The following is a 26,608-nucleotide window of genomic DNA, read 5'->3' as shown; positions in this document are numbered from 1 at the left end:
TCTTATCGAATCGTTCTAGATTCAAACAACGGCCACCAAACTCTTTAATTACGCTCTTATAAACAACTAAGATCCAAGATAGTTTCAATTTTGGCTTGCGGTTTCGTAAACGTAGTGGCTAAGTAAATCAGCTCTACGAAGAGAAAGTTTGAATTTACTACAGCGAAGATTTCAATTTTATACCTCGTTATGTGGTCACTTTTGTTACAAAATCTGGTACGGTCTATTGTAAATTGAATATTGCAAACATTATCAAGAATATACTTCCGGAAGAGATCAACACCTTTGTGAACCAATGAAACAAGGCTTCAGTATGAGTACAAGGCTAAAATATATGAGAATGATATAGGGACAGACACATATAATTGAAGTAAATTAAAATATAAGTATCACTAAAAGACCCGGTTTATGATAAAAAATCCTAAAATTACAGTAGTAGCAAAGTTTGCAATACTAATGTCTTAGTCGTAATAGTTATTATGTCTTAAGCAAATAAATAGAAAAGTCAGTAAAACGTGGGTGTTTGTAGGGCAAAAGGCGAGTATTTATAATCTGATTTCAAGCGTTTAGCGGCTTTGCTGAGGCCGGGCTAAGCTCCTTAGTGGCCACTTGACCGCAATGTATGAACTGCGGCGCCGATGCTAGAACACACTTCTTCAAGATTAAAGTCAAAGTGTTTATGCGGGACATTTTTAAACAGATCATTGGTCGCTATGTTTACCTTTATAGGATCAGGATCGTGCGCGGTGACAAAAAGATTTTTTGTTCGAAAGCCTCACTAAGTAGTTAATAAATGTGAAGTCGTTGTGAATCACTTGTAAGTTCCGAGCCCTTTTTTTATGAAGGATGCTAGTAATAGTAATAAGTACTGATATATTTGTTTATGGCCGACAAATGCTTACGTATAATTTATTAATTAGATTTTTGTAAAAGACCTAAAAAGAGAAAGGGTTGCATTCGTTTTCTCTAAACTAAGATCTATTAAAAGACGCTACCACCGTTCAAAAATTTTGTTCAGATATCTTAAATCAAGTCTTCAAAAGCTATATCTAAGAAGAAATGTTTTCTCCCACACTGTGTATTATTGGAAACGTAAAATAATTATTTCCAAATGATATAATAACCTTCTGGCCAAAAACTTCTTTGAGTCATTCACCCACATAAAATCAGTTGAATTGTTTACCTCCTCAAGTGCTCGGGACATGTGTATCCAAGCATGACGTCAACGTTAGTTCTACCCTCCATCTGTGGACTAATAGTATTAAAACGGATTTTACCACAAAGGTTTCCTTTACGGACATTACAGAAATCGCTCCAATAGTTACATTTTTACAAAAGATTAGTAGAATGTACATTATTGCAAATGCTTTCAAGAATTTTATTTTGAAAAACTTGAGTGCAGATTAACTTGAGCAACTCCTATTTAACAATATCATAAGGTAAATGAATTCTACCAACGTTATAGAATATCTTTGACATTATTTAAGTATGCAGAGAAATATATGAATTTTCGATATGAAAATGATTAAGTATACTAAAATGTTTCTATATTTCTTCTAGGTGTAGTATTCAGGAAAACGTAAGATTCCCAATTCGTGTGTACTAAGTCAAACTGCACCTTCATTGGCAATCGGTCACTTTCTTCCCTCGGTGAAACAATGTACTAAAATCCACTGCATCTTATCTACTTTACGTTTGCTATATCCCAAAGTAGCTATGTATTATTAGCCGTAACCTCTTCTATACTATCTAAAGCAACAAGGTTCTTCACACGTCTACCAAATCAAACGCTGCCATAATTCTGAAATGCAGGATAAAAGCTTACATGTGCCAACATTGCATGACTGCAGTAGACAAAATAAGTAAGTCAAAGAGCCACTCACCCTATAAGTTTACCGTGTGAAAATAGAAACAGTGACATATTCATACAACACAAAGCTAGGAAGATAGCAGCCGTGCCATCCGTCGACTAAGCTGATTTACTGGGGTCCAACAAAGACCTTCCACACTATAAAAGATACCACGCTGCACAGGATTAAAATAATTCAGACTTCAGGCTAGAGCTGCTAAAATATTATAAAAGTTTTTACATGGATGCAAAAATGTTCGTACACTTTAAGATAAAATATCCGAGTAGGTTATTGAAATAAATTATTATTATGAAATTGTTACGGACAATTTATATGTTTTGGTTTTTATTGCAAAGTTGTAGGTTGCAAATACTAAAAGAAAACTAAATACAGTTTTCAAATTGAAATTGATAATAGTTTTGTTAAAAATATCGACATTGTCCAGTATTTTATCGACATTGAAGAAGACAGCCCTACTTCAGACTGCAAACGTGCGCTCTGTGAGGGCACCAGTGATTAAATATAACCCCTTAAAGATTTATAAGTGTTTATTTGTAGAATAGCACTGCGCTGAGGCACGGCTTTGTCCTCTCTTAATAAATGTTGTTTGTCGTAAGCAAACGTATTGTTACATGGATGTGAATAGAGTGTATGAAAAATTTATAGCGATCTCCTGCTCGACTCATACAGACAACAAATGGAACTGCAAAATGAAATCCATTTTCGAGATAAGAATGCCCTTTACCAGTACACCAGTGTATATAATATGAGTCTTTAGCTTGGACAGTAGCGATGTAATAAATATGCGAGATTGAAAGTGCTTTGTTCGGCCCTGAACTCCATTCGGAAGTTTTAGAATGGATTTATTTAGAGAGAAGAGTTTAAAATAGATGATAAAACATTGCATTCTATCGGAATCTTTTGTTTACCAGCATGTAATGTCTAAACACTTCTTAACTTGTTTATAGACACCGGATATTGTGCCACCAAATCCATTTTGTTCTGTATGTACATACCGGTGTTAAGGGGCGTTGCATTTGTCACTTTACCAGAGCCGACGCGTAATAGAGTTAAAACCAATAATAAACAAGTCAACGTGAAATATGAAATTAATGGAAGGAGACATAAATTGCTATAGCTAATACTCGATCTTGTTCATGTTATTACATTTATCGAATCGAAACAACTGTGAGACTGTAAAAGTAATACTGAGTGGTAGCTGTATATAATTTGTCATTGACTACAATAAGCTTAGCCTACGACAATGGACTGTGAAATTGTGTACAGTCATGGAGACAGCTGGTACAAATCTTGTTCTTAAAAGCTAAAACGGCTTTAACCAGAGTCTAAGACCGGATATGGGTCCAAATTCAATAAGCTTCAGAAACAGTAGGGAAACCTTGAATTTGCTACGTTTCCACAAAACAGGTAATTTGAAAATTACACCGTCGGTATTGTTGGCGCCTGTACAACAATAAATCATTATCATAAGCGCAGTTGTTTCCAGCAGACACACGACAGAAATTACGAAACGACAAGTTGGCTACAATGCTTACAAGCCCCGCTTGAATGGCAGGCCCTAATTAACTGTCAGTAATTCGACGTTATTGCCATTCGATCAATATAGTATTTCAAATCTGGGGGGCCTAATGTTAACCTACAATTAACCACCAGAGATAAGAGTTAAGATATCGATACGAGTTCAAACGGTTCGACCATGTTAGAGTTAATTACTCTGAACTACATATGTAGAAACCTTTAGCTATCTGGACTGCAATTCCGTTATCTGTCTGCATCAATATTCAACAGGACGTTAAACAAAACAAGTATGGTGTTGATAAAAGGATTGAAAATGTGCAAGACAGTATCTCATGTTACGGTGTAGAGGTTGTTTTGTCTAAAATCGGTTAGTGTTGGAGTCGGTGAAGCGTATCGTCTGATAGCGTAGGGCGCGCGGCGATGCAGCGCGTACGTCGACGGTATCGCGTTCGCACGCATATTACGGGCGCAGGCGCAGCCTCAGGGGATCCAGCGACCTAACAGTACAACTGCATGATTAGACGCCACACGATAGCGCCCATTGTCGGTACACGATAGCCTGTTGTACGTCTTGAAATTGCGGAAATGGACACGACTCGCACCCACTACGTTAGCGGGACATTTCAATTGCGGACTACCCGGTGGGCAAATATCTTTAATCGAATAGAATTGTCCCGGGAGATAGGCGACGTGGAATTTATTAGTCCTGGCAGTTAGAATGCATTAAGTGTACGAAGCTTTCGTGTGTTCTATAAGCGAGCGAATGTGTTAACTTCGTTCAATTAAGGGACTAAATTAACCCAGCTTTATAATTAATATAATTGAACATTTTATTAGGAACTTTGTTAACAAGACGCTCGTAGTTTTAGTTGGTAGAAAACCCCATGAAAAATCTTCGTCGATTATCTCACACCCATAAAAACAAAGTTGAATCACTATCAACTTTATATCATGTCTAACTGAGTTTTAAAAGCCTTTCCGGTCTTAATGGGTACCGAGCTCACACTTTCTTGTTCCCCGTGGCGTAATTTATTATGACACCATTTGCCCTAAAACCATTCCACAGTTTAAAATTGTGGCCAATAGTCGTAAAAGTGTGACGTGAGGACATTAGTAAGCGTCGAAGTGTCCTTGTTTACGAGCAGGCTAATGAGAAATGCCATCCAGAAACGGGCGCGTGACTAACTGCCTGCTCTCCTAACTCAACACTTGAGGTACCTATATTAAAAGTCTCGGGAAAGCAATTTCGTTTCAACCTTCGTTTTGTAGGTACTTGTTGCTTACAGTCGGCTAGTGTCGTCTGTCGCTCTAACGAATATGCTTTCATGTTTGGCGAGATAGGTTTCTTTTCGATTGGATTTTCCGGACTGATTTCCATTTGTAACATTACACAGTTCAAGACAAATCGTAATTTCAACTGTCACAAACATCCTTAAGCTTAGGTTCTTACCAATGTATCCAAGATAAAGATTATTGTGGTTAAAGATGTAATCTATCAGTCGACTTCTAAGATATGGAATATTCAATAATTTTCTATTCATTCGTGACTACGCATATAACTGACAAAAAGCTTTTAATTTATTGCGTTATTCGATAACGTGATATAAGTCATTACTTAATTTTATCAAACAGTTGTATTAAACAACGCAGATTAAAAATCGAAACATCATAAATAATGTTGTACGTACTATACTTAACATAGTCTATTCAAATAGCTTCCACGTATAACTTCCAAGTTATTTCCCTAACGCTCTAGCTTCACCGTTACTCAGTTAGGAAGTTACTTCTGTTAGCTCCCTTATTGCTCCCGTCATAAAACATATTCCTGTTGACAGGCGAATATCTAGTACCTTCATAAGTCTGTTCAGGATTCAGTTAAGGCTCGAAGGAACAATCAGGGATGCTTGGCCTGTGGGTACGATTGCTCAATTGTCTCTCGCATTTGTAAGGAAAACGCTAAAACCATTGGGAACTGGTTATTCACAAGAACCGACAGGAATGTCTGCGTTTACTTCAACAACCTCAGAACTGTTTTGGACATAAATTCAACCACTCAGGAACTTCCGTGATAAGTAATGTTTCATGTATATTCTAAAACTATTCAAGATAAATCTCATACCCACCGAGACTTATCGAAAAGATATAAAATTTAAGTCGTTAAAATAAAATTCTATCACCGACCCGTTGAAATGGAATACGTCGTCCCGTATCTCTAAATCAGATACCTCACCCTACTCACCTAGCTCATTTTTCCAATTCCAAACAAGAACAAAACTAAAATATTTACACTCGAACGCAATCAACAAAAACTCCCACACCATAAAGAACAATCAATCTTCGGAACTCTGAAAGAAACCTCAATCAAAACAGTACAGAGGAACGGGATAAAGGGCCTTATAAATCATAAAATCAAGGCTCCATTCAAAGCAGTTTATTTGGAGAAAAAATGTTTGACCCTGCGCTCCCTGCCGCATTGTTAGCCGTCTGCCGACGCTGCCTGAGGGTGCATCTCCAATTTGTCCTGCATTCGAATAATCGACGCTCCACAGTTATTTATGGCCTCATTAAAATTTCGATAATCACACCACTTTTTTCAATAGCTCCGCATTTTTTCCGAACGAGGATATCGAAGCACGAAATACGATAAAAATTGAAAATCGTTTCGTTATTACTACGCGTAGGATGTTTATAATACGTAGCATATCATTTTTATTAAGTAAATGCCTATCTTTTGGACGTTACATTTATTGTAAAATATTTAGAAGACAATAAAGTGACGTCATGAGCGTATCTCTATACATAAATTTATGTTTTTATCCATTATGTCCCAAGCATGCATTTTGTCACTCCTGTCAACGCTTTCAAGGTAATCTTTTTTCGTTCGCGCGTGACTTTTTCATCTCGACGCTATCTCCTTATGACAGGGAGATTCATTACGAAGATATATTGTAGGGCTTTCGTTTAAAGTTGCATTTAGGCTGGGTGAGGTATTCAATTTCTGAGGTGGTACAGGTTTAACCCCATCACAGTATGCATTGTTTATTATGGTGCAATGTTATCAGGCGCACCGCTTCCGCGTCCTAAGCGCTGGAGCACACTCGATTAACCTCTGCCACCCTGTTCTGCGGCTGGCTCCTGACCCTACTCAATTACATTTTTACCTGGTCAGGTACAATGCTCTGATTGATCTACAAGCCTCGCACAATGGTCACTTCTAACCTTTGTTTTTTTTTTTCTAAATTAGCTTTGCTTTTGGAGATTTAATCTTTGTTTGGAAGTAGAGCATTTTAATTAAATATTGAAAAGATTTAGATTTTTTTCTAAATTTAGTTTATGTAGGTATATCTATTTAATACACAGATAATCCAAATTGTTTTAGAGGTTTCACGGTTTACGTGCGATAGTGCCCTCATAGTAACAAATAAACCTTCCAGTTTATCATCGTACAAGGAAACCGGTTAAAATCCCTAAATTGTAGTATAAGCATCACTTACGGAGCATCTATGGTCTTTTAAGGCGTTTAACCCTACATGCGATATTGATGGAAAGGCCTATTTTTTGCTACAATCTTATACCAAATCCGTCTGGGGTCAGAGTGTAAGCGTACCTACATCATTCTTAGAAGCGAACAGTTGTCCGTTAGTTCGTGCGCTCCATATTGAGCTACCACGAGATAGCTTTATGGTGATTTGATACCATTCCCTTGGAAATTGGCATTTAACGCTCGCAAGTGCAACTTAGTTCCGGGGTCAGAGAGTTAATCTTACATCTCATTTTCTTCACATTGTTATCGCTATGGATAATAAAGTAATCATCGTTAGCTAACTACGTTTACATTTGCCTCTTCTGTTTCTGTAATATTCCTTTCGCTTTGATTAGTGTTTAAATAGCCTTCTTATCTAAAACCTGATTCGCCAATAGATTCCCAGGCTATCTCATGAATATTAAGTTTCATAACCCGACAGAAAGTAAATAAGTCGTCACGAGCAAAAAGGTAAAAGCAAACAATGGATACCTTAATATTCCACGTATCGACATATCCGAAGGAAATGATATTTGCGTTGCATTGCAAGGACCCCGACCGTGACCTCGGTCATGGACCCCAAACGTGACACTTCGATTCTCTATCGATCACGAACTGCGATCGAACCATCCGCTCGATACAAAAGTCGATACTTTTAAATCGTTATCAGATCAGTATAGCCAACGTGACTCTTGCCGAAACCAATATAACAACAGTTAAGTTTTTGTATTGTTGTTTGTTGGTACCGTTGTCATCGTTGGCAGGTGCGTCGAGATAACATCATCGATATCATTGGAGTGAGATGCGCTTTGTTAAGAACAAAAAAAAATCAATAGCAAAGGCAAGTGAATATTGAACTTTTTTGTTGAAAATGTAACAAGGTTTTTGCTCTTGCTGCATGTACAGTAACATGTAAAGTGAGGAATTGTTGTGGTTAGTGACTATAAACAACTTTCTTATGTTAGTTTAATAGAAAATCTACGTTTGGTACAGGTTTAACTTCATGATTTTTTTGTTGTTGTTCGTGTTAATTTAATCCTGCACGAAACAGGTTTCGTATTTTTTTATCAAATAACTGAACAAAACAAAATTATCAACGGGAAGTATTTTTTTCTTTGCTGCTTGATTTATATTTATCACTTCAGCCTTTAATATTAACACTGTAAAGAATTCCTCGTACTTCTACGAACGAAATTTGTTCTACGAAATCGTCTTTATTTTGAACGAGCCGACACGATTCTGTGAACAGACTACATCCATATTAGATAGAAAACTATACCCTGTTCCGTGTACGTAGAGGCATAGTAGTGTAAATCTTCTTGCTAATACAGAATATAAACCTTGTAAGCTTATCGATTGGAAACGGTCAACAATGTTAGCTACTTGCAGAACGGTAAATTTGTAGATAACGTTTCAGTTACTATTAATTCGTTTTCGGAGTGTATATTAAACTCTCACAGAAGTGAATTTAAATTTGCAGCTAGCCTGACTGGTAACACCAATCTAGAGTTATGTAACAGAGTGCAACCTAAAGCTAATCCACATAGCATCAACATTTTATATTTTAAAACTAGCGGTACCCTATGATGGCCATTTTGACGTTTGTTTGACTCATCAAGTTTCGCATTTATGTATTTATTTTTTTATTGCATTATATTGATGGAATGAATTCCTATACTTTATTATGTCAAAACAGCCATCGTAACTAAATAATCAAGTATACAATAGCGAAACATATGAAGGATGTTTTTACATAAACCAGCATTAATAGCCGATCCCATATTTACTAACTAGTTCACAGAATCATTTATTGATAATCTAATGAACACTGTATTCATTTTTAAAACTAAAGAAATCATTGTAATGTTAAGCGTCCAAAAAATTTTAACATTCCTATTTTTGTTTACAGGTAAATCGACTATCGTGACTGACCGATCTTCGAAGGTAGATATAGCATTACTCATAAAAAAGTCAATACATCATCTGTCAAGCAACAATGCTCATTAATACAAGAATGGAATGAAAGAAAAACATAACAAGGTTCAAAAGTTCAAAATCATTGGTCAGTCGAATCAAGAATTTGTATTTTGAGACACGTAGAATTGCTTGGCATTTGAACGAGGTATTTTTGTTGTCAATTATATCTATAACTTCCTTGTTTTATAGTAGGAAATATAAGGTCACTTAACATTTGCTGGACAATTTACATTCGAATTATAAAATCTTTGTATTATATAAGTATAATTGAATTTTAAAAGTAACATCAATAAAATAAGTACAATGCATGCGATGCATGTATCTTTGACTACCCCAATTGGAAACCAAGTCGTAAGCATGTTATCATCAAAATATTATTTTCCTTCTGTTATTAACTGATCGGTTCTATCACTTTTAAAACGGCTACTGTTTTCTGGTAAAAAATAAAGTCAGGTAACATCCTATTAAAATCGTGTTTTGCTACATAGTAAAAGGCTATGATCAGGCAGCTAGTAAAACAGCAGGGAACTTACAAACACAGCTGTCATTTTCAAAGTATCGATTTTCCAAGAAATATATAATAGGTACACCGTAATGGTGCTAATTTGGAACTTTGTTGCGCTTCACATACAAGTCAACATAGTGTATGATTGTCAACTACTGTCGGACAGCCAGGCTGCCCTTAAAGCAGTGGCGGCGTCTGAAGTAGACTCATTACTCACTCTAGAGTGTATAGATAGTCTGAATAAGTTGGGGGCCTCAAACTCGGTAACATTAGGCTGGGTCCCAGGGCACTCTAACATTAAAGGCAACGAAATTGCTGACGAACTTGCGAGAGAGAACCCTTCTGCGGGATATCGAAAAGCACCTCTGGGGGTGCGACTAGGAAATGAATCCAAGAAATTTTGGTCCAACTCAGCTGGCCTGCAACATTCGAGGCAGCTGATTAGACCCTTTTCTAAGAAATTCTCATCAGGAATCCTTACTGTCACTAGGGGGCAGCTTAGGATTTTAATAAGAGCCCTCACGGGGCATTGCAGGCTCAATAAGCACCTACACAGAATGGAGCTGACCGAGTCTCCTTTATGCAGATTCTGCTTAGGGGAAGTTGAGACACCACTACATCTGCTGTGCAGCTGTGAGGCTCTCATACATAGTAGAAGCTGTACACTCGGGGGCCACATAATGGACTTCCAGGTAGTCATGGAGCTTTCTCACAAAAAGATGTTGGATCTCTTCGAACGGATCGGTCTAGAGGAGGATTTTTAAATGTAGGGATTTAGGTCACAATAGATCTGACAAGGTCGCAGTGATCTCTCGGGCTGTTTTTCAGTCCGACCCTCACAATTTTCAAATAACAAAAATGATTGTCAACACATTGCTTTAAGTATATTGTGGGCAATCATACATGCAGAAATAGCACTTTATACCATTCTACATACCTACACAAAAAACCTGGTTTTACAGAATATTGAACAGGACTATTGTGCATTCTGTACTACTGATTCGAATATTACACGGAACTGCGGTACTGAAGTTTCATAACTCTTAAACGAAGCTGATGTTTACTCTACATAAGCACAAACATAATATACTTACTCTGTTTATATTTCGTACATCCCAATGTGAGCATCAATCAGAGAGGATACGGAACTACGTTGCTCTTTTGCGTGTACCAATTTGTCGAGGAGGAAATGCCAGAAGCTACAACTCCACTTAATAAACATCATCTTTATCTGCCCGTTTATTATACATAGGGGTCTACATTTTCTTTCCTACTTTATTACCACTTTTAGGTTCACCAGTAGTTCAAATTATTTTATTTTTTCCTCAACTATGCCATCTCAGCTATCTACCTATAACGGTTCTATCTAACCCGACAAAGCGCGTGACACGACGTAACGTTACTATGCAACGATATTCAACTGTTCCAACTGCTCCGCCCACAACATCTACTCTTTCGACACTCAAATAAGCCATAAATTATAATTTTAAAACTCATGTGGCAACACGCATGCGCCTAATGAACGAGCTACACCACTATAGTAAATTATTTCATAGGTGTGTAATACTATATATACGTTGCCTTTCCCGTGATGTCGCTTTGTCAATATAACTCTGAACTATTTTGAATTAATTAGTGTTTGGGGGATAAAATTTCAAATGGTGTTTTAATGATAAATTTTCGATAATACTACGTGAATTTGCTTTGTTGTTGAATGATCTTTAATAGACGTGAGAGGAAAATAATAATGATGATTATGATGAGATTTGAAACGATGCGAAAGTTATGAATCCTCTTTTAACTAAATTGACTAGGAGATAATAACTGTCTGAAGTGTTACAATTACGTTCTAGTAAAAGCATTAATGATTTGCTTACACTTCTAAAATACTACGTCACATACTTACACAATATTTCTAAATGTTACGTATATGATTCTTGAAAATATTTTCGCCTTAGAGTCATAAACTTTATCTTGAATAAAGTTACGAAACGATCGGAAATGAAACATGTTTAACGAGAGTATACTATTCACTTTATAGCAGGATAACAGAATTAAACCAAGAGCCCATAAATCAGATATCAGCAACAAGTACAAATGTTTACGCTTTAAAATAACGAACTACAATATTAACAGTCGTTAGTAACGCATCATTCAATCCTTATATCAAAGTCGCATTCAATAACTACAATTTACAATCGTATGGGGCGCATTTATCAGACCCTACATACTAGTACATGTTGTAAAGATTCTCAAACTGGTATCCCTTCCACCCTCCGGCGTAATATAGGCTCATTACGAGTATTATCGTTAAATGATCGTACTTATTTATGATGCAAGTGATTATAAGAAATATTGTGAAAGATGGCAATATTTATGTGTAGCTAGCTTGGTTTTTTAGCCATATTTTTCTCTACTTACGTTTTTGCTGTCGGATTGTATATAAAAATATGCTACTGCAATCTTATTTCTGTGTTTACTTTATTTAAAAAAAATCTTAATTTGAAATCCAATGAAAAACAGTTACCTAGTAGGTACTTATTTAAAAAAAACAACTCCAAACCTAATTCCTCATGCGTAAATATATGAAAAACATAATATTATCTAATCTATCCATGCCTACATGCTATCAATATGAAAATCAATGTCCTATAGTCCACATTGAAAACATGATAATAGTATATCATCTGCTCATGCTATGCAAATCTTTCCCAAAAAGGGTTACCCGGTACCAGGGCGGCATAGATTGAGAGTCGCTGTCTTTAAGTCAGATAGGTTCAGAAAGCAAATATAGGCTCGAGTGGGAACAATGCCCCGGGCGGCCGGTGACCGGCCGACGCTGTCCGTTGATTGTACCTTACGATGACAGCCCCACGCTATCGCAAATAAGTATTTATTGCAACCACACAGACTGACTTCATGACTTGAAGTTCGTATGCTTGCTCTTGATGTGCGCCTGGTATCAACGATGAATACTGAGGGAAAGGGACCAGAAGTAGCAAAATATGAGATAGGTGAAGTAAATAATAATTACTAAAACTATGCAGTTTGGTTGCAAATCAACACACAAAACACCATGTATTTTATTTGAGCGTTGGGAAGTATTCAAGGCGTAACCATCGATGTCAAAACATTTAATGGTCTCGCAGAAATCATTAATTCAGAAAACAAAAACTTTTAAACGGAAAACAAAGGCGTCCATCAAAAGTCGCGCATAAAATTGAGCCTAAATCATAAATTTTAATAACTCTATTAAATTTTCAAAGCTTTTTTATCTCTACAAATTTTAATCATCTTTGATTGTTTTTTGCAAGAAATTTAACGTCGTATCTCACTTTGGAAGCCGCTTAAAGAAGCATTTTTTATCATTTAATAGACGTGCATTCATCGACAACTTTTTCTTTAGGAACATAATTTTACAATACGTCCAGCTATTTTACAATCTTTCGTAATAACAGAGCCGGTTGAAAATAGTCAAGTCATCACGAACAAGTGACGGTTTACTGTAAAGTTAACGATGATAGCGATAACAAAAAGTAACAATAATCTCCCGCCGACCAAATACGAAGAGCGTTCAACACGATTATTAGCGGTGCAAAGGTTAAAGATCCTATCGATACCACTAATCTTCCCATCTAAGTACCCAACGTAAATTATTATAATTGTATTCTTATGCCAAAGTCAATGGGAAAAGAATCATAAGAGTTTGGTTAGCGCAAAGATTCCAGATAAACGAATAATGAACGACGATTAGTTGGACGTCGGCGTCTTTAATCTCATTGTAGGGCTTAGAGGCTTTGAAAACGAAACGGGTTTTAGAAAAATAAATAAAACAGCATACTTAGTAGAAATAATAACTTTGAACAGAGCCGCGTTTTTAGTTTAAAAAAGCTTCAGAGTAAATTATGGACGGCGAAATAGGCAAGTCGACTAATAAGGAACACATACGCGCGCGTCTAGGAACTGCATAGGCAGAAAAATATCGAATAGCGTGTTCGCCTCAAGTGAACCGTAATGAATAACCTAGGGTCAGCGAGGTACCATGTGGTAACTCACGTACTGCTAGCTACTGGTCGGTACTGTCGGTGACCTCGACTCAGCATTCCTTCTTGGGCATAATAATACACATGGGTCCGGCGTAACGATCTCCTGCGCTCGCGCTCATTAAATATCCTCCTGGATTCGTGCTCTGCGGTTATTATGCGCCCCTAGTACTTCTGTGGCATACTCGAGAGCGGTAATAAAGTCTCTACGGTTATGATAACTGACAGCTAGTCTCGTTCCTATATTGGACGTTTGCTCACGAAAGGTCAGAATAATCTCTGGTAATACACAAACTAAAATGGGATGAATGTCTCGAGTTTAAGCCGCTGTGACGATTTATTCTATAACATTTCTGTAATAAAAGAGAATGTATTTACTTTCGTACAATTTATTATATTATGCTCTTTGTATTACCTATTTGTTGTTTCTCTTGAGTACATAACTTTATTGAGAAATTTGTGATAATTCCCACCATCACCTTCAAAAAAATATCCACCCACAGAGCGCAAGTGAGTATAGGCATTATTAATGTCTTCACATATTATTATCATATTATCGAGATATTAGAATTATAAATTACTCAACAGTTTGACGCTCACAGCCTCTTGTTGTATGATAATTCGTATGATCCCTACATCCGGTGCCACCCCTTTCATTGTCACAGGCGACGACGTTGCGCCGTCCCTTGTTATTAACATTATTTATAATTTTATTTTGAATCTCAGACATGGACAATATGCCTTTGTTAGCGTGGGAGGGTGTAACTGCCTGTGCCAGCGTATGCACGGTATGTGACACGACTTTTGTATTAGCACGTCGACTTTCTTTTAGCGACTAAGTGCTACTCCTTCTGAAGTATAAGTGGCTGCTGGAGCTTAAAGAAGTATAAATTACACCTATAAATTAATCAGTTTCGTTATCTTTTTCAAAAGGACATTATATTGGTGAGTACTAATTGTGATAATTGTCATTGATCCCATTAATCTATATTTTGTGATCTATTATATATATTTTCTTTTTCCACTTGAATTTTGTACGATTTACATTAAAAATGGTATATTTAAACAGTTTAATACATTACATTCCCCAAAAGCAAATGGAATCATCTAAAAGACCATTTTCATATCTCAGAAGCGAGTTTAATTAAATTTGACGTCGGCTCCATTATAATCAAATCAACCGTGAAATAGACAATTATGGAGTTTTTTTTTTTCAATAAGAAAGCATTTAAATCTACAGAAGTTTGAAAGGTAAAAAGTGGTATCTTCAAATTAAAAAAAAAAACAACAAAATGTTAGGACAGGACAAAAAACCGAATTTATAACTCTCCATGCCTACTCTATACATTTTGCTGGCTAGTGTTATGGATATCCACGCAAATAATTTTGGGAATCTCAATAATAATGGAAATATAATTAAATGAATATACATTTATGTCATTCGTGTCATTCTTGTGCTGAGTGAGACCCTTTTATCTCAGGACGTCCACCACCACCTTATGAATAATTTCGACTGACATCAGTTTTGCTCTTTTTTTGTAATAGTTTTGTGAAAATTTTAAATGATGTTATTGTCGTGTTTTTGTGAGTGGTGTCCTTTTATAATAAACTATGTATTATCTATTCTATCCAAAAAAATACTAATCACCATCCTGAGGACCTTTACCTACCTAACGTCATATACACGCTTCCATAAAGAAAACAATCGAAAATGGAACTCCCAACCGTTTATACAGCGTTCACTTTAGAGTAGGTCATAATGGCCATCAGGAGATATAAAAGTGTTAAGTAATCAATCTACAGGCTATAACTGTTCATCGATTGAAAAATATCCCCGGGTCCATTACAGTCAGCTTTTCCCACGCGACCCCGGACATTAAAAGCTTTTATTTAATACTAATCAAAAAAATATATAATTCAAACCAGCGATGCCCTACACTTTTAATCTACTGATAAAGAGTCCTTGTATCTTCAGAGCTAAATGTTAAAAGGCTGTAAAACAACCGGCGTCTTACATAATGGACGAGTAAACTCAATAAATGTTGGTCTGTGTGTTCGTCTGTATTTACCGAGGCTTGGATTTCTTCACTCAATACTTCTGTATCCAACTTAAAAGTAATAAGATAATAATGTGTACCTAAACTGCATAAATCGTTACCTCCTCTTTTCATTTTTTTGTCATAAGTAATTGAAAAAAAAAAAAAACAAAATGTGACTACATAATAGTAACAATACGTTTTTGAACAAGTCGTCAAATCTAGTAAGTTCCAATTCAAAAGTGCTCCATTGTCATAATGATGTTCAATTTACGTGGATAAAACTTGACTAGGATCTTAATACTCTACTCCTTCAAACTTCAACACCAGAGCACAACACAGCATGCTGTCTAGAGAGTGCCACTTATCCAACAAAACCATCAATTCTTATTTACTTTTTAACACCTCCAAAAAACACCTTTTAATTACATCCTCACCATTTGAACTCCACATTCGACTTTTTTCTCTTTCATAGAGGTGCCTGTCAGTACGTGTATTGACACATTTTTTTGTACCACAGAACGTGATCCAATATATAACGGTATAACGATTGGTGCTCCAAAATCTGTCGGATGCGATAGCAGCATCTCGTTAACTAGTAATTGGTATCATCAAAAAACTGTGAATCACACGTGTACTATTATGGACCAGTCTTATTTTGGATGTACAAATTGCTTATTAGTAAAATTACTTCTCTAAGCACTATCAGCTGATTTCGGTCCCATGCTATGTCGTAACAACCGTCCTTATATCCCTTATGGTTAATTTGGCGTTGGTTGTATCTATCTGTATATTTGTCTGTCTACTAGTCTGTCTATAGCTTATGATACTTTACTACTTTATCTGTGAATACTTCTCTTCATGTATTTTATGTCTCTACCGGGAAAGACATTATGAGTGTGATTTTATTTGTGTGTCTGTTATAAAGATAAATATTGATATACGTGATGATATCACTAGTTTCTTCAATTTGAAGCACAATAAAATACTAAGATCTATCGTTAGAAACGTAGATGTTTCGAACCCATAAAATATTCATAGACTATAAAGATCAAAGTTATGTTATGACATCGAGATGAAATAGGGTACTCAATAAACATGGAGTATAACAATAATAATCTCAACGACCTGTGCACTGCAATGACAGTCGACTGGCACAAAACATTGAACGGTCTTGTACCAGATTCTAATAAAACACGTATAACTAAATAATCAGTACCTAAACCCGTATGTAAAAACAATACGTTATAATTTCGCTTAAGCCTAAAAAAACAAAGGATAAAAAATAAATCACAGCCAACACCAAATCCCATGGCATTGGAATGTTACATTGAGAAAATACAAATGATAAATGGAAAGACAAACATAAAACAATTTACAACGGATAGTACAAAGTTTTCTTTGTTCGGATCGCCATACGCTTTTGAGTGGGTGAATTGAGCAAAAACATTGTGTAACCAGAGTTAGTCGCTATTGACAAATAATAGGAGATACCCTAACATGTAAAGCAAAATAATTAATATTACTACCTTATTTAATATCAACTTATTGCAAATATACCTTTTCAAATCACTTAAGCCATGAGGACGATGCATTGGTAGTCTGTAATATCATGGCTTCATGAGTCTGTAATATTCGTCCCGAAAACATCCTTTGGCGGCACAGTCAATAGTGACGTAATACGAAGCATCTATAAGCAGATTCTCCCTAATGTCTATGTCAACGCCAATAAGTGTGTATGTGTATCACGTGTACCTAAGTGTATTTCCAATAGTATTCATGAAATCAAAACGAATGGGTCACTCGCTAAACCGTGGGAAGGTATCTGATATCACCAATGTCTAAAAACATCACTTACCTACATTTCAAAACAACGGCGTAGTTTGGATAATATTTGAGGCTGCAGTAGAATAGTGTGGTGTATTGATCTCTCGTGTACCAAATGTGCTGAAAGTGATAATAGTAGGAGTATGATTTTAGTATTTATAAAAGCAGGTATAGGTAATTCACGCCCAACTTTCCAAGAAAACTTGGAAACATGTTGAACAGATTTAGTAACACTTACTTCTTCCAGCAAATTTGAAGAATGGCCTACGGATTAACAATGTGAACCATTTCATATGTAATGCTCTGATATCGCTGCAATATCTATCTATCAAATTGCATTTGTTACACTAAAATACTCATACCCTTATATTCATACAAACTTCCGGCAAAATCGAAACTTAAGCAATGATTGACTATCCCATTTACCACCATTAAATCAAACGATCCGACATTTAATTTCTTGTCTATCTATTGCAAATCTAAATAATCTAATACCAATAGTTAGTACTGAATGGAATAAATAGAGAAATGTGCCACGTGCTAGGTTCCGCTCTAAACTAATCAAAATATGCAAAATAGGAATACTGTTACTTGCATCACTAAATGTTACATACTTGTATTGTGTAAGGGAATAACAGTATCACGATTATTAAAGACTAGTTTTGTCTTAGTCTAAGTACATGTGGTCAGAAAATGATCTGAAAAATAGAAACAAATAACGTACGCTACTTCTCATCTCTATCTAACAGATCACGGCACGTCTAAAATAATGTGTCCCGACGATTATAACATATAGGTGATGGGGAAGCAACTTGTCACTTAAAACTTCAACATTATTTTGACATGGTCATGCAAAATTAAAAAATAAACTATTGCATTTATCAGTAATATTTTGACTCTCTTTGACTATTTTGTTTGGTCTATGAATTTCATGACTGACGTTTCAGGATACGAATGGCATACATTCCGTTACCACACATACACAAAACACATGCATTTCGTTACACTATATATGTCTGTCATAACAGTATCGTTGTACTTACTTAGTATTCATTTTGTACTATACAAATACGTGATCATAGAAAGTGTTATGAATGGATCAACAACGAGATGGCAGGTTCGCCTTCCATTACGTAACACCAGCAGGTCTACCTTTCCAATCCGAATGACGACAACACGATCTTATCAACAATTCGTGACAAATTATACTCATCACGAAATGTTACACAGGGCGTTGCTGTAGTTGCTCACATTATTCAAATACGCGTTAGCCTCTTTCTTCATAAAATTGAATTCTTAATTTAAAAAAGCTATTAGTAATTATTTTTCTTTGTAAAAAGGAGAATCAAATAAAATAAGTAGGAATATCAAATGTTTTTAATTTGCTATCATCATCGTAGTGAAGGATTCGCTAATGAATTGTATTTTTGCAACTCTGTTCAAAATTAACCTGTACTCAAAACAAACCTTTACAGATGTAGGTACTTATAGATAAAATGTCTTTGCATAAAGTAAAATAATGATCAGCTAAGTATGTACAGAGCCTTTAATGTCGTGTAGTAAAGTAAAGAAACAGCCTGTACAGGTATCTCGGGCAATAGATCAATTTTAATTTATCTGGAGCATTTTTACGAGGCGCTTTAACAGCGCCGCCTTAGGTTTCACAATAATTTATTTACCATCAAGCTTTGAATTTATGTGTATGTTCTATTGCGCTAAGATAACGCTGAATTGGTTTAGGGTTGCCATAGGGATAATTGTTTTAAATGTGATGGTCGGTTGTAAAATTAGGATTCAGTTTTCATATTTAGAAAAAATTCATTTGTTTATCTTCCAATAATTGAATAGACTGATTGGTGGAAGACAGACAAGCTTAGGAACAACAAGTGTAGGTAATCAAGTGACCATAGAGCATGTTCTCGTGTTTACGATGTTCTTACGATATTCCTGATCCTGATACTAAGTAAGGTAAATCAAATCAAATGCATTTATTGTATAACTATAGGTAAACAAATAGCAGGCCTTATGCTAATAGTATAAAATTCTCTATAGTTTACCAAAAAAAAAGAAAATTAAATTTAAAAAATTGCACCTGTGAAATATTTTTTTAACCCTGACACCAGGGTTGATGAGGTTGGTTCCACCTCGTAATAAGATAGGATAAGAAGATTTATTGAAGATTTTTTTTTTTCTACTACAGAAAGTATCATAATTTATCCCTAGCTTATAATATACCAACTAGGCCCTAATCCAGTATTAATTACGCAACAAACATGCCCAGATTCGATATTGTCAGCATACGTAATTGAATATACTTATGTGGTACAGTTATCCGATTGCGTCTCACGAATAGATCTTTTTTAACTGATCGATTGACAGCCAAATAGTCAGCTATCAAAGCCATGTAAAAACTGACCCTATCTGTTAACATGCTTGATGAATGTGGGTAGGTCGAAGACTGTAATTTATTTATTACACGTTGAAATTCTTCAATCAATTTATTTTAAAATAGGAACCTGTTAAAAGCATTCCACGAAAGTAGATTAAATGCATCTTTTTCTTTATCATCTTTGTCGTAATGTTGGGTAAGGAGTAAGGTAAGGATCATGTCCTATAACATTAAACTTTAAATAGGCGATTAATTGACGTTTCTCTCTCTCATTAAAAAAAAAATCAAAAATCAAACCGTCAAATCAAAATCGTCTCAAATTGACGTTTATTTCTTCGAAATTAAATACAATAGAAATAGGTCGGTACCTACGTACTATAATAATAAAGGTTTATTTTCTATGTGTTAATGCGCATAATTGCAAAATGGCAAGATTTTTCAAACCATAAACATAAATAATTTTAATATATTCGTTTTTACTAGATATCAATTTAAACTATCTTTATTTATTAATCATATTTTAAAATGATAGTAGCTAATTACTAGATAGTAAATACAATATTCCGAAGGGTACTAAACTACTAACACAAGTATAATGTCTTGAAATTCCTTAGTAAAAGTTGGTATTTTTAAAACACTGATTATTAGTCAAGCGTGTGTTCATAAATCTAAACTCATACATAAAAGCATAAAATTCATCATAAAGTACCCATATAAATATAACATTAAACAAAGCTATTATTTTCAGAAACACAGAACAAGTAATAAATCGTAACGAATTTATTACTTACTAACTAAACAAAGGAGTGGAAGCTTTTGCCATATTTTATAATTAACTTTAGCCAACTAAAAAGTTTTTTAACTATACAGACTAAAAATAGACTTGAGAATTAACAAGTGATGACGTAAATAAATGGCAGGCCTCGAGCAACGTAAAAGGCACACAAAACTTTAGTTATTTGACCCTAAATCCATCACGGTTGATTGCTACCCTCCTTTCAATCTATACAAACAATTTGTTAACCCATTTTACAATGAGTTTAGCAAACTTTTTTTAAATGTTGATGAATAGCTAGCGACTGAAATTAAAAAAGAATAATAAAAATAACTTGTCCTGGGGCCTTAGCCAAGTTGTCAAAAAATATGATAATCGACAGTGACGTAGGCCCCAATTCCTGCAGACACCTCCTAATTTTATTTTAAGTTATACCCATCATTTTTCTTAATCGCCATACAGGAAAAGGACGGATGATTGACAACTGTTAATTTTAAAATTTTAGAGTGAGAGTGAATGTATAACCCGGGCGAATGAAATAGGCATCTAGCTCATATGCAGTCCGTTTGACGTGTACTGTCAACTCAATTCTGTCGGATTATTGGCTAATGTAAAATTTCGGAAGGTTATTTTAAACTTCTGTCTAAAATTGATATGTAACATACATTTTATACCCGACAATTACCCGTCCCTTTCCTTTCCGGTAGATAAGAAAATGACAGGTACAACTTAAAATAAACTTCGATGGTATGTACTGGAATCTACACCATTGAGTGACATGTCACCTTATGTCAATCCGATACATTTTGTCACTGTCACTGTCGATTGTCATAATCATTTGCCTAAGATCGCTTGACTAAGGCCCCTTTTTATTCGGGGCAAAACTCAATAAGGAAGAGTATCCTTTCCCACATGATGGATTATCCAATATGGAGTTTGATCGGTTTTCTACTTAATTACGAGACCAAAAAACTACCTTACGCCGTGATATCGTAAAGTCGAAGGAAAGCTATAAACCTGATAAACTAACCTAAATAATATTACAGGTCATTGGGTGGCTTGACTCGAACACAATGGGCAACGCAACAGTTAATAGGGCCAAAGGTCAGCTCGCGTGATTCCCGCTATAAATGTTACATTTTGACCAGATTTACTAGCCCACGACACACTGGATCACGAACGTAGAGATTTATAAGTTATCGTAAATTTACAAGTTATTTCGATGGTAATTGGTGTTTATATAAACATACATCATCATCACCTTAAGAGTTATTCCCAGGGTCCGTTTACTTACTGTAGACATACCCCGGACACTTCATACAAAAATACCTCTTTTTACACAAACACTACACATTGACGTTATTGTACACGCGCATCTAGTTAGACCAAGGAGGGGGGGGGGGGGGGTTTGAGAGAAACCTAGCTCAGCCGCTAGTGGAGAGCGGAGAGTTACCGTTCTACTCGTACATGTGGTATATTCCTTATTCTATGCTGTAGATTTGGCAGGTCGGTCTATACTTCATATAGATACCTGAACTTTGGGTGGGCAGAGCCATAAGTAATTAGTAGACAACTTGCAGAGACTTTTGAGTCTAGTCTAGTCTAGCAAAGAAGACAAATAAGTAGTGCACGTCAAGTAGGTAGGTACTTAAAATTTAAAATAGTCACGTAACAGAAATACATTAGTAACTTGTAATGTGGCACTTACCAAGTTTCTTATCATCCCGAGGGTGGCTCCTAAAAGTTCAGTCTGATGTAAGTAAGTACCTAAGGGGATATATACGCTTCTAACGAGTGGAAATTTATATTACTTAGAAGTCTTCGTATTACATTTATCATTATAAAAAAGTTAACAGAAAATTAATTTACATTTGTAATCTTTTTTATGAATGAAGTATTGTAGATATGTATTTGTGTTTGAAATAGCTACCACTATGTACTTGCGTCTTCAATATGACAACCTATTCGACAGTGGTCACGAACTTAAAATATACGACAATAAATACTGAGACCATTAATAAAGCCTAATGAGTTCGCCTCTGCTTAAGATTCGATCTAACTATTGCAACCTTATCGGAAATATCATCTATATTAATCTATAATTTGTTTATAGACATCACAATAAGGGTTTCTTTAATAGTTTCACCTAGTTTATACAACGGTTCGGTGGTTTCTGAATTATTAACTGATTTGTCGATAACCTCATTCAGTGTTTTAGAACGGTTTTTTAGTTTTACAAATGATAAACTACTGACTATTGTGAGTGTGAAATATAATGTAATGAATATGTTTACAGCCGATTTCGACTACAGCGATAGCAACTGGTGGACTCATTAAAAAAAGGTTGCTCTCTGGTGTAACCTGTCTCCCCCCTCTCACACATGGCTCGTACTCTATAGTCCATTTTCTGCGAAGAAGTCCATACGTCCTGAAAATACATTCATCGACATTCTCTACTACGCTTTCTCCATAAGAGTTGGTAAATTGTGAACTAGGATTAGTAAAGTGCTCCTACCAGAATTAAATAAGGCTACCAAAACATCCGATAGAGTCCAGTTAATAAATCTCAGTACTTACCTTTATCTTCATGTATGTCTATGGAGAGAGTGGGTTTAAAATAATATTCACAAATATTTCCATGCAATAAGAAGATTTTAAGCGGCCTTTGTAATACAATAATTCCTTAGCCAAAAAAACAGTTATGACACATTATACTAAGCCGGGATTTACTAATCTACCCAATATAGGATTAGACTGGAAATCCTATTGCAACTGTGACTTCGTACGATTTCGGCATTAAAGCGATCCTTCTTCGTGTTTCACAGCTGCTTAAACTCACATTTGAGTAGGTCTTCCTCGAAAAATAATAAACTAACAAATTAATAATAAAATTTTATGAGTGTATGGTGAGATGACTTGGGCCGCGGGCCGTGACCCGATATCTTGTCAAATCTCTCGGTGAGGGCAGCGCAGTGTTGTTATGAGATTCTGTATTAGAATTTATAATAAGCGCGCGGCGAATGGGCTATCAGCTCCACCGACACGTCCGCTCCTCACACACTTAGCGTTATGGTAATGGGAAGCCGTGACCAAAAGGGAACAACGCTTTATTATGTGCCGAGGCCGGGGTCAGCCAGCGACATCGTGCGCCCGCCATTTTTGCCGTATCTCCCGCTGTTCCGCGCATGGTGCCCCGCGGCCCCTGCTCCCCCTATCTGCAGTCCTGCAAACATAAATAACAATGACAGATGATATTCCACTATGATACACGAACCATTTCTGGAGTACCGACTTCACCCCTCGTTACTTTTTATGGCAACGTGATATGTATTTCAGCACGAGTCCGCTCTGTTAATGCGCGGCCTACAATCGAAGCAATAAATTTCCTATTCCACAATATGCACGACTATTCTAAAAGCTCACATTAACGTCTGGAATAACGAAGTGTCTTGGATGATTTAAGAGGGAACTCGGTTCGCGGGGTCCCCGGGATAATAATCCCTTAATTACGTTCCCTTGGTTTTCCGACTGATCGAATGGCAGTAATTGGTTTTCTGTCGGGTCAAAACGGATTTAATTGGCGCCTAAGATGGGAATGTAGGCCCATATTTTCTCGAAAGGACCATTATAATGCCGGTTATGATGATTTAAATGTAACAAAATTATTGGGAATGTATTTTACTAGCGATGGGTTTGAATGCTTGGACGAATGAAATAGAGAGCATTCAGTCGTCAGTGTCACATTACGCTATTGGTGCTACAGTTTATGTGCAATTACAATTTGAACTCGGTGTATCGATGTTGTCGATAGTTGGTAGTGGATATAACCTGTAATGTATAGTTGTGTTCGAGCGCGGGTTGTAAGCACGCGACAAGATTTAGAGTGCAGGCGGTTGCTCGCGTCAGACAAATATTTCACCTTGGTTTGCGGCGCCAGCCGGAAACGTGTTGCTGATGCATGGACCTAGAAATCAAAGGATATGGCGTGCGTAGGAGTAGACACTCGCCGGGAATCGAGGAATTTACTCTGATCAATGGCCATTGGAGACCATTCAACGATTCGCGCTATGTTTAAAGTACTCGCAGACACTGCTCCTAACGAGGCGCTTATGACAACCCTATCCACATATTTCTACCTCGACGGTTATAACTGCGTGAAGCTTCGGTAAATCAGAGACTAGGCGCCTTCTGCTATCCACATTCGTCTTTCATTGTACAAGACCCATGTCGAGTACTCTTGAGTCTTGAACGTTTCAACTGACAGGTAATAAGTTACTACTGAATAATGACTTTTGGAATCACTACCTACATCAGACACTATTCAATTGAATTGATGGGGTAGAGGAAACAAGTATCAATTTCATTAGATATTTATTCAGAGTTGTTCATCCGAAAAGTTTTTAAGTTGCTGGCACTGTTCCGTGTTAGCTTGCCAGTGAACTTGTTAGTTGTCTGTTACTAACACAACTGCAGCAACGGAGATAAGACACCAACAAGACACTTCAGAGCGAATTTACTTCAGTACATCGTCTGGTTACGAATTATGTGAGATTACATAACTTGGCGTTGGAATTCCTGAAGCCGATTGAGTGCACATCTTCGACATAATTTGAGGTTCTAACAGGAAACCCAAGAAGGCTGATAGAATTCTTAAACGAGTTATTATCCGCAAAGCCATAAAGCGGGGCTTCCTGCTCCGCACAGAAGCGGTGGAATGATTTCATAACACAATTTTCTCTTTCGCAACTTGGGTTAGTCTGCGGTCGGCACGTCTGATCCCGTGAATATCCTGGCAACACCGACTGATAACTAGATTTTACCATATTTCCTAGATTAAGAAGCTGTCGAGAAATGTACTTTACAAGCTTTGATTGAGAGGTTGTTAGCACGGGCTAGGTAAGTGAACGGGTAACAAAGGGTCTATTCAACGCTCGATGTAGGCTTTGCCGATAAAATTTGACTTTCGTTTGTCCAAACCCGCGGAGACTCCAGTGTCCATTGTCGACGTAGGAACTGGAAATTCAATTACAGAGGTTCTTTTGAAAAAACATAATGAAATTTATGCACAAAGGCCAGGGTTTACATTGCTGAGATTTAAAATCCTATCTTTGTAAATAAAATGAGATAGCCATTTGCAAAATGGATACTATTAAATAGGTTTTTTGTATTTTGACGAAACTCGGGATATTGATGAGTTTCTTGGTTCTGCTTTCAGAAGCCGTCATATAGATGGGATCATAGTAGGCAGATAATTTATTATTGATATGCAAAAGAGTTTATTAAGATAGGCCTCGTAAGAATGGTGTTCCCTAGGTAATTTAAAAGAATCGCATTCAGCTACCGCAGCTCGTCATTATAAGCAGATTTCTTTGTGAAATAAATTGCATATAGCCTTTTTTGAAAAAGTTTCAAATAAAGCAGCATAACCAATAAGCAAAGCCGGTGCAGGTAAAGCAGTTGGTACTTGTATCTGTAGGATGATTAATATAAAAATATATAAGTATATTATAAGTTTGTTATGTTGTATAAGTTTTAAAGTTCAAAGTTCAAAGTGCTTTATTTGTAAGAATATAGGTAAGTAGAAAATGATCTTATAGCTAGGATGTCCGCCATATTCGACCTTATAATTCAGGTATACAAATTAAAATTATATATCATGCATTATCATGTCACATCAATTCAATAAATTAATATTATTAATAATTATAATTAAATCTATAACTTAAGTTTCGTTATACTGCAATATCATCCTTTATTTCATGCTTATACTCTAGTACTTAGCTGCGGGTTCAAGTCGTTCCGAGCAAATATTGTTTAGATTTCATTTCCACTTTAAGTTTTTAGGTAGCCGTTCTACCAACTCGGGCCTGTTTAATAAAACTTACAATTGTAAATTACAATGACAATTTGATGTACATTGCGGAGTGTGTGATCACGAATATGTTGCAGTTTCATATTAGCTACGTAATGAACATCAAATTGTCGTTGTAATTTACAATTGTAAGTTTTATAAAACAGGCCCCTGGTAGAACGCTTACCAGTTGGTAGACCGCTCTCAATTTAAGGTCGCAGGTTCGAATCCCAGCATAGTCCTAAACCAATGATTTTCGAATCGGTTTTCGAATTCATGTTTGGATCATAAAT

At 36.1% G+C, this 26,608-nt stretch overlaps 1 protein-coding gene across 5 annotated transcripts in view; it reads left to right on the top strand.

Moving 5' to 3' along the window:
• The window catches only part of LOC126368360 (cadherin-86C), a 245,490-nt gene that overhangs the window by 196,757 nt on the left and 22,125 nt on the right, over positions 1-26,608 (top strand). The window lies entirely within an intron of this gene.

The sequence above is a fragment of the Pectinophora gossypiella genome, chromosome 7, assembly GCF_024362695.1.
Source record: "Pectinophora gossypiella chromosome 7, ilPecGoss1.1, whole genome shotgun sequence".
Lineage (NCBI taxonomy): Eukaryota > Metazoa > Arthropoda > Insecta > Lepidoptera > Gelechiidae > Pectinophora > Pectinophora gossypiella.
Note: the sequence above shows the minus strand (reverse complement) of the source record. Positions and strands in the feature narration are given on the sequence as shown.